Genomic DNA, 12,469 nt, shown 5'->3' with positions numbered 1-12,469 from the left:
GGTCCATGCAAACCAGAAGCCATCACTGTCCAAGGGGGTTTTTTTTGAGTTAGGTAATCCTGGGCAACCATGCCATGAGTAAAGAAAAACAGGAAAAGCAGAAAATGTGAGGGTCTGGAACAAGTGTGGACAAATCACTGGTTCCATCTGCTAAGAAATGATGCTCAGCACAGTTTGCTGCTGCTGAGCATTATCCAGGGGCAAGAGACCTGGCAAATGGAGTGAGAGGGAGGAATGTTATCATGGAAAACTTTCTGAAAAGCAGATTGAAAGCAAAGGGTCACTGAGTTGATTTTTTTTGAAAGAGATGGTTGCTGGAAAGGGGCAGAAAAACACGAAATTGAGCAATTGCCCAGGCATGGAGAGCCAGGGAAGCTTTTTCAGATGGAGGCTGCAACCAGAATTTTGCAAGGAAGACTGGTAGGAAAATGTTATTTAGTTACATAAACAAGAGGAAAACAATTTCAGAAAAATGGATCCCGTGTGGTTTCTGAAGAAAACAAATACATTTACTCTAAGGTGGAACTCAGTGAGTTAATGAAAAGTGTATGTTTGATGTGGTACTTAGGGAATTTACTGAAGATGCATAAACATATTCAGGAGGACTGGCACAGAAACAATACAAAGATTTTGAAATAAGATAGAGCATTTTAAATTTAAAAATTTAAATTATGAGCCAGCAATATGTCATTGTAGAAAGAAGGCCAATATTATCTTGTGCTGCATTAGATAGAGCATTGTCTACAGTTTGAGAGAGCTGATCCTTCCACTCTGCTCCAGCCTTGAAGATACTCAAAACCAAATGGACACCGTCCTGAGCAAACTGCACACATATTTGGACAAGAGGATCTTCACAGCTGCCTTCCTGCCTCAGCTGGTCTGTGATCCCAAATAGGAAGGATGTAGAAAATACAGCATTTGATACAACAGTCAACAAATATTTCTCTGCAAAGTTTTGTTGCTACTACAGCATAAAAGAGCATTGATGTGTGAATACAGTACAACGAAATATACAAATACGTGTGACTGTAAGCACAATGACACAATAGACAAAAGCTGGATATAAAACTAGACAAAGTGGTAGCAGAATAACCACAAAGGAGGAAAATGGAAACTAAAGGTGAAGAAATATTTTTATTCTCAAAGCAGCATTTGATATTTGATAACTGGGGCTATACTGGCAACACTGCCAAAATCCTCTGTTTCCAAATGAGATCTGTAAATATCACATGACTAATTTTCTCAACTGATAAAATCACTTAATAGCAAGCATGAGTTTACATAATACTTTCAGAGAAACAAGACTATCTCTTGGGTGTGATTACAAAAAACGGAAACAAAGTCAAGTGATTTCAGTAACCACTAAGCAAAACACCAAAGGTGGTGGGCACAGGCCAAATAATTACATTTTCATAGTAAAAGGTATGAATGCTGGCATCAAGAATCCCAAAAGAGTGGAGAAATTTCTGAAAACCAGTAAGAGGCAGGAAACTTAAAGATCAGGACAATGTGGATGACTCCTAAGTCAGTATTAACGAATGTTTGTATCTTTCTGGGCATTAAAGAAATGTTGAAAAAACGTAAGGCTGTGATGTCAAGTAAAATTGGCTATTTCCTTCATTTTTTTTAATTAAATTGTTAATCTTTTATTTCATGTTAGGTAGTTGGCATCTTTAACGACTTGGTAAAGCTATTTATTAGGGAAGAACTAGATAAATCATCAGAAATTAGAGATGTTTAGTATTAGCTTTTTTTTTTTTTAATCTCCCATAACATCAAGCTGCACAAACATCATTATTTACAACACAGATATTGTAGCCTAAAAATTATAGTGAACTATCAGACATCTGTATCCTCATCAAACTCAAGAGCCATTTGTGTTAAGTCACAGGGTAAAATAAAATAATAGAAGAGGTCTGTAAAATAATTATACATACCAGATACCATGATAAGGAGCACTTAGAGAGCATAATTCACATTCTGCTATGGATTTACTATTACCAGTAACTGGAAAATATTTCACAACATCCCTGACTCACCCATGTGTGATACATGATGCAATCAATTTTCATGGACATTTGTATCTTTTACTAGAACAGTACTTTGAACTCCATATTATTATGCCTCAGCAAAATTCAGGATTAAGGCTGCTTGCTGTCAAAGCAGGTTGTTTAGCACCCAGAGACTGCAGAGAAAAGTGGGCATATTATTGATAATGCTCTCTGGTAGCCCTAAGGAGCTCTAAAGTAAGACTGCTGAGGTCAACAGTCCTGATCTCTGATGACTGCCCTGAAGGGTTGGACATTTTTTTTTTACTGAAGTGTTTGAATCACCTAAGTCACTCTAAAGAGAAGACTGGGAAGGGACCATATCTCCATATCTCCCCAGTTACATGCCACAGTTTCTCTGCAGACCCAGCTGTATCTTCAGTGTGAAGCACGAGCTATCCTTAAGAGCAGAGGCTGCTTGGTCACTGCCATGCTGCCTTCCAGTTGTGGTTAAGGAGAGGACAGAAAGGAGACAACTTTAGCCATTATGTTTCTGGCTTTGCTGCCAAGCAATTGGGACCTCTGGGATGAACTGAGCAGGTCTGACCAGCTCTGCACAGCAATGGATGGGCACTTCCCATTAACTCTGCGGGTTCTTAGAGCAGCCCAGGAAAAAGGACAACCTACCAGAACTACCAGGCACTCACAACCCTGGCAGCTCTGGAGGGCAGGGAAGGGGAGGAGAAGCCAAGTTACCACTTTTGCTGTTTTAAGTGTTAAATTGAATTATTTATGATTCAGACATACCTCTTACAGGGTGGAATGTTTCTTCATGCAATAAACATCAACCTGACATGAGGAACAGTGGGTATCTTTGTAGAGCAGGAGGGAAGGAGCTTTGTCCTGTCCTCTAAAAAATGTATTCTTATGAAACCACTTGAGAATTGAGAACTTGTTTTACCTGAAGACTGGAAAGAATCAACATTTGACTTTTTATTTTTCCTTAATTCTCCAGCCCTCAGGCCCACAGCCACAGAATATTATTGGACTGACCTGCTCCATGGTGCATGTCTAAAGGCTCAAAGATGAGAAGGAACATTTGGGCCTCTTAAGATTTGAATTAATGAGATAAGATAGAATTTATAGGATTTTTTAATAAATGGACACTCCACCTTTGAACTGCTTCTGTTGCAGAACACAGACCAGTTCCTCATTCTTTGCCTTCTGAGGTAAATGAACTGAGCATTGCTTGTGAAAGTGCAGAATGAACTTTTCACAACTGGTGAAATTGCCTATAATCAAGACAGCCCGTGAATTTGAACCAACAAATGAGAGGCAGAGCAACTGTGGAATAAGTTCAGTATCTACACACCAGCTGCTCTACCACGTCAAACCACGACAGTGCAGAAGGCCATACCACATTCAAGGAAAGTATCTTCTCACCTTTGTTCCACAACAACGTCTTCCTCAGTGAGTGATTACGTATCAGATTACTTTGGGAGGCTGGTTTTTTAAAGTCCACCTGATGAGGACTTTTTGCATAGCCAAAAGATAGTGTGCCATTCTTAAATCCTTCCTCTCCTGCCCACAAAGCTCTCAGGAGAAATATGCTTTGTTAGCTGGGACCACCTGTTTTACATACACTGTCTCAGTTGTCAAAATTATAAAAAAGTGAAACCTTCTGCTCATGTTCAGCCACAGAAGAGCTCTGTGTTTTGTATCAGGCTTCTAATTATTACAAAATTTTAAAGAGGAAGAGGCATAAAGAAAATAGGAATCAGTCTTTTTGGAGAAGATATGTAAGAAATTCTTTCACTTGGATTTTGTGTCCTTTGATAACTGAAGGCATAGCATAACTGAATCTCTAGGCAAAAAACAGATGGTGCTTTCAACCTTAGAAGAGGGTGATGGGGTGACTTTCTAAGTTCCCTCCCAACCTAAATTATTTTATTAAAATAATGGTATTTACTATTAGAAATCCACTTACTATTTATGCTGTGATGTTATTTTAATATAATACCTGGAAATATTATACAAAATTTTTTCCCTGTTTTTACTACATATATATAGAAGACATTTACTCAATTATGTGTTATGTATATGTGTATTAATTATAAATATTTAGTGTACATACCATTTATTTTCAAAGTTCATGCCTTTATTGTGAAGTAATAGAACTGTATTTCTCTACATTTCATATGCCTCCAAGATTTCTAATACCCTCAGTCCTCTTTTGTTTTAGCAGACTCACACACTCCACCACCAGAAGTCTGTACAAAATACACCATGTGCATAGGTCTTTTCTGTTCACTCACTGTTTTCATGTTGTTTACAAAAGTACAGCGAACAAAACAGTAAGCAAAGACAACAGAAAGAAACTCATTTTTATGTTAACATTTTCATCTCGTTTCTCTCTTAAGTAAGCAGTGACGAAGCAAAGCAAACACACACATAGAGCCCATTTTCGGGCATCCACAGAAGAAAGGCTCATCTCCATGCCTTCTTAAATTCACTGCAAAAGCTTCCTTTGACTGCAGGGGGAGCAAGAATTTTCCTAAAGTATTTTTGAAGCTTTTAGCTGTAGTGCACTCACTGTGCAGTGTCTCACTCGTTAGCTACGTAATTATTTCTCCATAGAACAGAAAGAATAAACCACATACATAGCATATGAAACACTGAGCAGTGTGTTGCCTCAGGCTGACTCCCTGTAGAAACAAATGTATAAAAGAGGCTAAAGTTAGTAATTTAATTTCTTTGTATTATTATACCAAAATTAATTTCATACAGAATGAACAGCCAGATATAAATTTATCTTGGAATAACAGGAAACTTATGTCGTTAGAAAGATAATTTTTCTACTTCTCTAATAAATAGATGAATTTTACCATTGCTACACGGATGTTCATCACGTGAATTTATAGCCTTATGATTTTATCTATGCCCTTATTATCTTCTGTCCTAATATCCTCAATAAGGAGTATATATGGACAAATCATTCTTTCGTAACCATTAGAATCTTATTAAACTGCATAGAAGAATCAATGCAGTTAAAAAGAAGTTAATGTACTCACAGGCATGACTCAGAAATAAGGCAGCTGGGACAGTTTCCACCCCAGCTCTAACTCTGCCCCCAAGGAGCTTCTGCTCCTGCAGAAGAGCACTGTAGTCTGGAAAGAACCAAATGCTATGAATAAGCTCTTCTGATAATGGACCAAGAGCATTACTGCAATTAGAGGTTGAAAACAAGGAGCTGCAATATGGATATAGACGTACATTCTGTTAACAAACCACTGATAGGTAGATTGAAATGTCAAAGGCCCTGGAATACGAGGGGATAACATGAATGCAGTGTGCCACAGTTATCAAGAACTCACCTCAGGAAACCTGAGCAGGAAGCTGTGTTTTGGGGTATATTGAAGAAAAGCAGGAACCTGCTGGTGGGAAACCATTCAGCCAGTGTATAAACTTCACATAATTTGACCATGTATAAAACTCCACAACAACCTGTTGAAATAGCCATAAGTGATAGCAGAGGTGGAGCCATCTTCAAGTTGCATGTATAAGCCTGTAACAAATATCTCCTGCTGCACAAGTGTCTGTGCTTTAGAGTCCAGAATGCAAACCTGACCACTCTCCTTGCCTGCAATGCTCCCGCCTAAGTGTTACCTTACGGTCATCCCAGGGAGAGACACCCCTTATCTTTGCCTCTGCTCCAGCATCCTGCCCAGCAGGTTTGGCTGTAAACCAGCTGGCTCTGACAGAGCAAGTGGTAACCCCAGCATTGCCCTGGGTTTCCAGGACTGACACAGGCCTGGTGTCTGTGCTGGATCGGGACAGTATGGTCAGCAGTTCATCCTCACCTTCCAGAATTGTAGCAGCAAGAGCTGAACTGGTCACTGTTTCAGACAAGCAGTTTTCTTCTTTTTGTGTGTCATGCTCCTCCACCAGTGCACCGGGAAAGTGCATCCTTTAGATCAGCGTTCCTAAGTATTGCTTAAAATATGTGGTCTCAGCAGATGCTCAGAAAGCATACAATAAATCATCAAAAAGTCAAATTCAGTCTTTAAAGATCAGTCCGCACATCCACTTTCTCTTTGGGTAAGTGGGCATTTTGTCTTAATGGTATCTACTAGATATGTCATGGCTTTCTCATGCTTTCTTCAGGATATTTTAGAGTTTATCTCACAAACTCAGTTATCCTCCACTACAGAAAAGCCTCTATCTCTTGGGCAGTTTCATTGACAGCTTAGTTATCGTCCTCTGTGTTTTTCTTGGAGTTTACTTTAGTGGATTACATCTGAGTTTCTTCTCTTTCTAGAGCAGAGTTGTTACTTTCTTTCTCCGTGAGCACAGCTTTGAGGTTCGGTTTTGGCAACCACAGAAAGAAATACATGCTATGCAATATCTTCCATATTCATTTCAAATCCAATTCAATTCTCAATACAAACACAGCAAGGCATCTTTTATGAAGCTCAGCAAGACTGGTGTTCATTTCAGTGTCCCCAGTGAGGTATATTTTCCAGCTGTCATGGGTTAGGAATACTATTGCTCAATTTAGTATTCCCACTAAAAAGAAAACCACAAGACACCCCACTCCATCGAGAGAGACAAAGGCAGAGATTACAGGCTGAGATAAGAATGATTTACTGGAAACAGCAATGAGATAAGAAAATGAACAGTGACAACAACAGCATTAATAACAAAAGCATAGAAAAAGTGGGTGATTTACACGCAGAGAGGCTCACTGACATTCCAAGAGACAAGAGATGGGATCCATCTCCTCTATATTCTCCCAATAGGTAAAATTATAGGCAGCAGTGAGATGTCCCCTAGGCTGTCTCTTCCTAGGGCCACGTAAACACGTTTCTCTTAGCAGCTGTCTCTACGTTATCTACGAGTCCCCCAGAACTCCACCTGCAGGTAACTAACACCATTTTGCCTTATGGTATAAGCAGAGCATAAAGAATCTCCAAAAGACCTCAGTGTAGCTGAGCTCTTCCATCAGTTTTATGACAGATACACCTGTTTTGTGATGTAAAATTGGAAACATCAATGTATTAAAGTTGTTTTCAAAAGCAGACAGTAAAGTCTAGTCTTCATAATAATGCAGCCATTAACATCTCCAGAGTTTCCTAATAGACAGCTAACATTTGATTTGATGATATGGAGGCTGAAGGTCTGTCAGCAGCTGAGGCAATCTGAGAGGTTGCAGCTGCTGAATATTTCATACTGTCTCCAGTCTCCTCCACATCATCTCCTACTTATTCTTAACCTTTCCCATGCTCCTTGCTGTGGTAAGCTCTGCTTTTCCACCAGCTCTGGCACTCATTACAGCAAGTGAGTCAATTCAGCTTCTTGGCAGAGAACAATCCGCTTTTATTTTGTCTGGGTATGTTTTCTGCCATATTAATGAGCTCAGAGGACTCAAGAAAGGATCCAGTAAAAACCAGTCCCCTTTCACAACAAGCGGAAACTGCATGGGCAGGATCAGGATGGTAGTGGTAAAAACATCATCCTTTAGTGAGGATGAGTCTATGTGAGTCTAGATCCACTTTGTGGAATCCTGCCTCTGCCACTTATTACAAGTTTATTCAGTCCTGTCCTCTCTAAGGGCAACAGGAATGCAGTTACTGATTCCTGAGAAAGGCAGTGGCCAAGGAAAGCAATGCCTTTGGACCTCAGAGAAAGCTGTGCTTTACCTCTGCTCTGCTAAGCACTTGCTATGTGACCATTGGCCTGTAATTTAGCTGCTCTGGGCCCATCTCCATATCTGTGAAAAAAATGCCAGAGGCATTATATTTTCACTAGAGGCTTCATAGAGATAGTACATAAAAACCCTTTGATGTTCATAGACAAATGTGCAGTTCCTGAGGGCATCTAATTACCTAGAGTAAATGACTGGATCACTGTATAATAATCAGTACTGAATTCTCAATGCCTATCTGAGGGTGTTGCACAGTTATTCAGCATACCATCTCCAAACTGAAATAGAGAACCAAAAACATGGGATATATTTTCTTTATTAAGTATGTATTTTCCTTAGTAGAATATATATTTGACAGTACGCTTTAATAAAAACTACCCTTCTGTACTCCCTATAGACATACAGCACCTCCCACTTGAAACTTTATATTCTCTTCCTTTGTTTTAGTTCTTCTACATGACGTAAGAGCTCAGACTTGTGCAGGATTAACAAAATTTAAACCTGTTTTAGCAACAGTCTCAGGGTCTTCATGTAGTTCCACTGCTGCTTCGTGGTTTTAATATCTTCACCACCTATGAAAACCAGAGCCTGGAGTGTACATCACTAAATTTTCAACCTGCAACACGGATTTAGAGGCAAAACTGTCAAATATCAGTATTTAGAGCAATTCACCTGTTTTCTAATCCTATTGTTGTACATAGCAATTTCACATAAGCTTATTTTTGGAGATATCCACTATTCGGTGCAAAATAATCTAAAAAGTGAAAAGATGCCCTTTATATCCAGCACTTGCCTTGCCTCTGCTAACTTAAGGCTAAAGTAAAGTACAGAATGAGCGTATGAAAATTGGCCCTATCGTCATCTTATGGAGCACTAATTAGATTAACTCATTTGATAAAAATAATAAAAAAAAAAAGCTAGCAAAATACAGTTGTTATGAAAACAGTAGAAAGCTAACACATTTTTAATATGTCCCTTCAGTGCAGTGTATAATTTCAGAAGTAAATTTTGCAGTAAGTTGCCATAATTTTTTATGGAAGCTAGAAGACCAAGTACATCAGTCAAGGATTTTGAGGCAATGAGTAACTACTATACCACAAATGAATATTTATATTTCTCTGAATTACTCATTTTAATTCCCAAGAACATTTACCTATACAAAATTATTGTGGGGTTTTTTTTCTGATTTCCCCATTTTGATTTGAATAATAGTGCTTTGAGCAACCTGGTCTAGGGAAAGGTGTCCCTGTTCACTGACAGGGAAATTATCAGTAGATGATCTTTGACATCCCTTCCAACCTAAGCCATTGTGTGATTCTATGACTCTTGTAAAGACTTATTGGCTTAATAATGGCTTTGCAAAGGACTTAGCATTAGCTGTCTTCAAAATGTGAATTTACTTTTATTATTTATTTATTTTATTATCCATGAGAAAGACAGAAGTTGCAACAATGATTACTCAGGGTTTGAACACTGTGAGAGTGATTCTAAATATAAAATGTCATTCAGGGAAAACTATTGTCTAATACCAGGTCAGAAGTAAAACATATCCTGCTATTCATTGCATCGCTACAGTCATGGCTTCATAATAAAACAGTTCTTGCCAAATGGTGACAGAGTACTGCATGTGGACACCTTCCAAAACAAACGTAGCAGACGGAACACAGAGTGGTTCGTTGCAATCGCCCTGCCCTCCTGGGGATCTATGGAAAGGTTCCCTGCACATGGGTGCTGCAGATGATCTACAGAAATGTGAAGGCACTGGCAGCCAAGGTCACGACCTGTTTGTGCTGGCTCCCTGCGCCAGAGAGACGGGTTTATCCACTTGTGCAGGCACAGGCACCCCCACACATACCACTCATCTTCCCAGCAGGCAAAAGGGTGCATGTGACAGCGTGACTCGTTGCCCTGGTGCACTGGACACTTTACAACTACACCTGTTCCAGCCTAGCTCCAAATATGTGCCTTCTGTCCCTCCTGAGGGAACCCAGGGATCCGATATCTGTAAGGAAGTGCAGGATTTGATGGCCAAGCCTTCTCTGTCACTAAGAGGTAGAAGGGAAAGACATGGACCTCTGGCATCCTCTCTTTAATTCACACTGTATCACATGCTTGGAGTAGCCTGACAGAGTCACATTTTGTCCTTAACTTGAGGTCAGTAAAGAAGAATCGGCCAGAAAGAGCAGAATGTAATTGACAACTTCCCTTCACTCTGCTGAGATAAAAGACAAAAATCAAACTGAAACTAAAAAACCCAAACCGAAGCAAACGACTGGGTTTATATGCTACTGAAACTAGTTCTTTAGGAACTAAATTGTTGGCTCTGAAAAATGCACTGCAAATATTTATGTGCTTAATGAATGTCTTCCAATGTGGCCACTACCTTAAAAAATACACATAAAAAAAAAAGCAGTGGGGCTCTTCTCAGAGATGGAAAAACCTTCCACTTTAGTTCAGTATACAGAACAAGAGGTCAAAAAGCTGCATGTGGAAAAAGAGCATCATTTACAGGCATCTGCATTGTGTGGGCAGTTGAAAATAATCAGCAACTTTATAAATGTTACATTTTTAGGAACTGAATTCAACTTTCTTATAATTAAGTCCCCCAAAATCAATGGGAGCCTCCATTATTTTCTACCAGGTTGGAAATTCTTACAGCAAGTATATCTAAATTCCAAAATCTCTCCTTCTGTCATGAAAAAAATATATACAAGGCTCTCAACTAGCACTTGAGCTTTATTTTCTTTTTTTTTTTTTCAATTTTGCAAGTTCTTCATCAGGAAGACAGAACAGCTAACAACTTCAGCTGCATTGTGTGAACTTGCCTCAGTGAGATCTGAGCCAGAAGCAGAAGAAGTCAGTCCACGTGGGTACCCACGTTCCTTCCTTTAAAGGAAGCTAATTCCTTTAAAAGTGTCTCACCCGAGCATGGCCTCACCCCATCTTACTGTAAAGGTACGGCCAGAGCTCCGTCCTTCCTTCCCCTGCAGGCTTCCCTGGGACAGTACCCTCTATCCCCACTCTGCAAAGAGTGTTGCACAATAAATACCACAGGAGAAAAATCTTCTGTTCAAACACTGAATAGGAACGTGAAGGAAGAGAGAACACACCGTTGAATGAGCTAGGAAGAATAAACTATTCTCCCTGACTCAGTATTTTCTAGTTTTGAACTAAAATATTTCCCCCTTCTGCCTGTCTTGCATGCCTGTTGAGGGTTAAGGAAATATCATAGGTTATTTACTGTCACCCCTCCTGTTCCTGGTCTATCAACATTCATAGGCGTTGCTAAACACATAAGGAAATGGCAGATCTGCACCTCCTAGAGAATTTCTGTAACTCAGTAATCCTTACCAATGCAGTAGTATTTCATGTCTTACATAAATGTGTGTCATGATATTGCTTTCTCCTTTCTTGGATCTAGAGAGATCTCAACCTTTGTTGAAAACAGCCACATCTTAGAATACACTCAGAACACAATACTGCAGCTTTTAAAAGAGACAAATGAAATAACACAAACCCCACACTTTTTCTAGGAATTATACTAATTAATTCAGATTTAACTAAAATCCCATGGGATTAATTCCTTGAATTACTAATCTACATGGAGATGCTGTAGCCTTGCATAAATTTTCCTAACAAACTGCAGTTGTTGTCCATGGCTTTAGAGTAGAAGCTCCCTGTGACAAGTGAGGGAAGTAGAGGGTGGATCTCTGGCAAAGCCAGAAAGGATATTATGACCTTCTAGTACAAACTCTGTGGAACCTTCTCTAAGGGTTGCAGCATGTTCCTGAGCAAGATAATCTCTTAGCTATAGTTAAGTTCCAAGCAAAAAAATACCAGTCTTGCTATAAAATTTGAGAAGAATAGAAAATCTTTGATAGTATTTGGCAAGTGGCCCAATTGTTTCCTTACTGTCAGTCTTGACAATGTGGATGTGGATCTTACCACAAGACTGTATTTGCCTCATTTCAGATGTTGCAGTTACAGGCTGCAATGAAATTCCTGCTATTACACATGAGCAGCAAGTGCTGTTCCCGCCCCATCCAAGGCTCCTCGATGCCAGCTGAAGCACTAACAAAGAAGGGAAACGTCGGGAGAGCTGGGTAAGGTATCTTGCAAAGCGTTCCCAAGTGGCAGCAATCAGACTTTGCTTATCACGGGGCAATTGCGGCAAAACACCCCGAGTTTGGGCAAGCACCAGTAATGTGGAGTAATGGCGAAGGCATATCTATTTTAATGTTGTCTGTGGGGTCTGATTTACTGGCACCGCGTGTCACTGGTAACTTTTCAGGCCGTTCAGTCAGCGTTGTCGGCTTTTGCAATTCCATCCCGGCTCTTACAACACCAGCGGTTTTTCTTGAACCACGAGTTACCAACACGCAGTAAGGAAGGAAGACCGAGATTCCATTTTTTTAAAGCCAATGAATATCTGCATGACGCAGGATAAAGCTTTAAAATATAGAAGAAGCCGCTTTGGGGCTGTATCATAAATATGTATATCTCGGTCATCCATGGTCGCTCAGCCTTGCACGGCTCCTCGGCAGTATTCGCTCTAGTAAGATTCCCAGCGGATACGCCGGCTTGGCACCTCCCCAGCGGGGTACCGCCTCCGTGGGGTTTCTTTCCACTCTCCCCGATAACGAGCGAGACACGTTTCGCTCCGTAGAACACCTCCTCAAGGCAGCACAAGCTACCCGAAAAGCATTCCCGGGACCTGGTCCCGCTGCTCTCCCGGGAGCGGCCGGAGCTGTCCTCAGGAGCCCCCTCAGTTTTCCCG

This window comes from Corvus brachyrhynchos, unplaced genomic scaffold (genome assembly GCF_000691975.1).
Source record: "Corvus brachyrhynchos isolate BGI_N302 unplaced genomic scaffold, ASM69197v1 scaffold11, whole genome shotgun sequence".
Lineage (NCBI taxonomy): Eukaryota > Metazoa > Chordata > Aves > Passeriformes > Corvidae > Corvus > Corvus brachyrhynchos.
Note: the sequence above shows the minus strand (reverse complement) of the source record.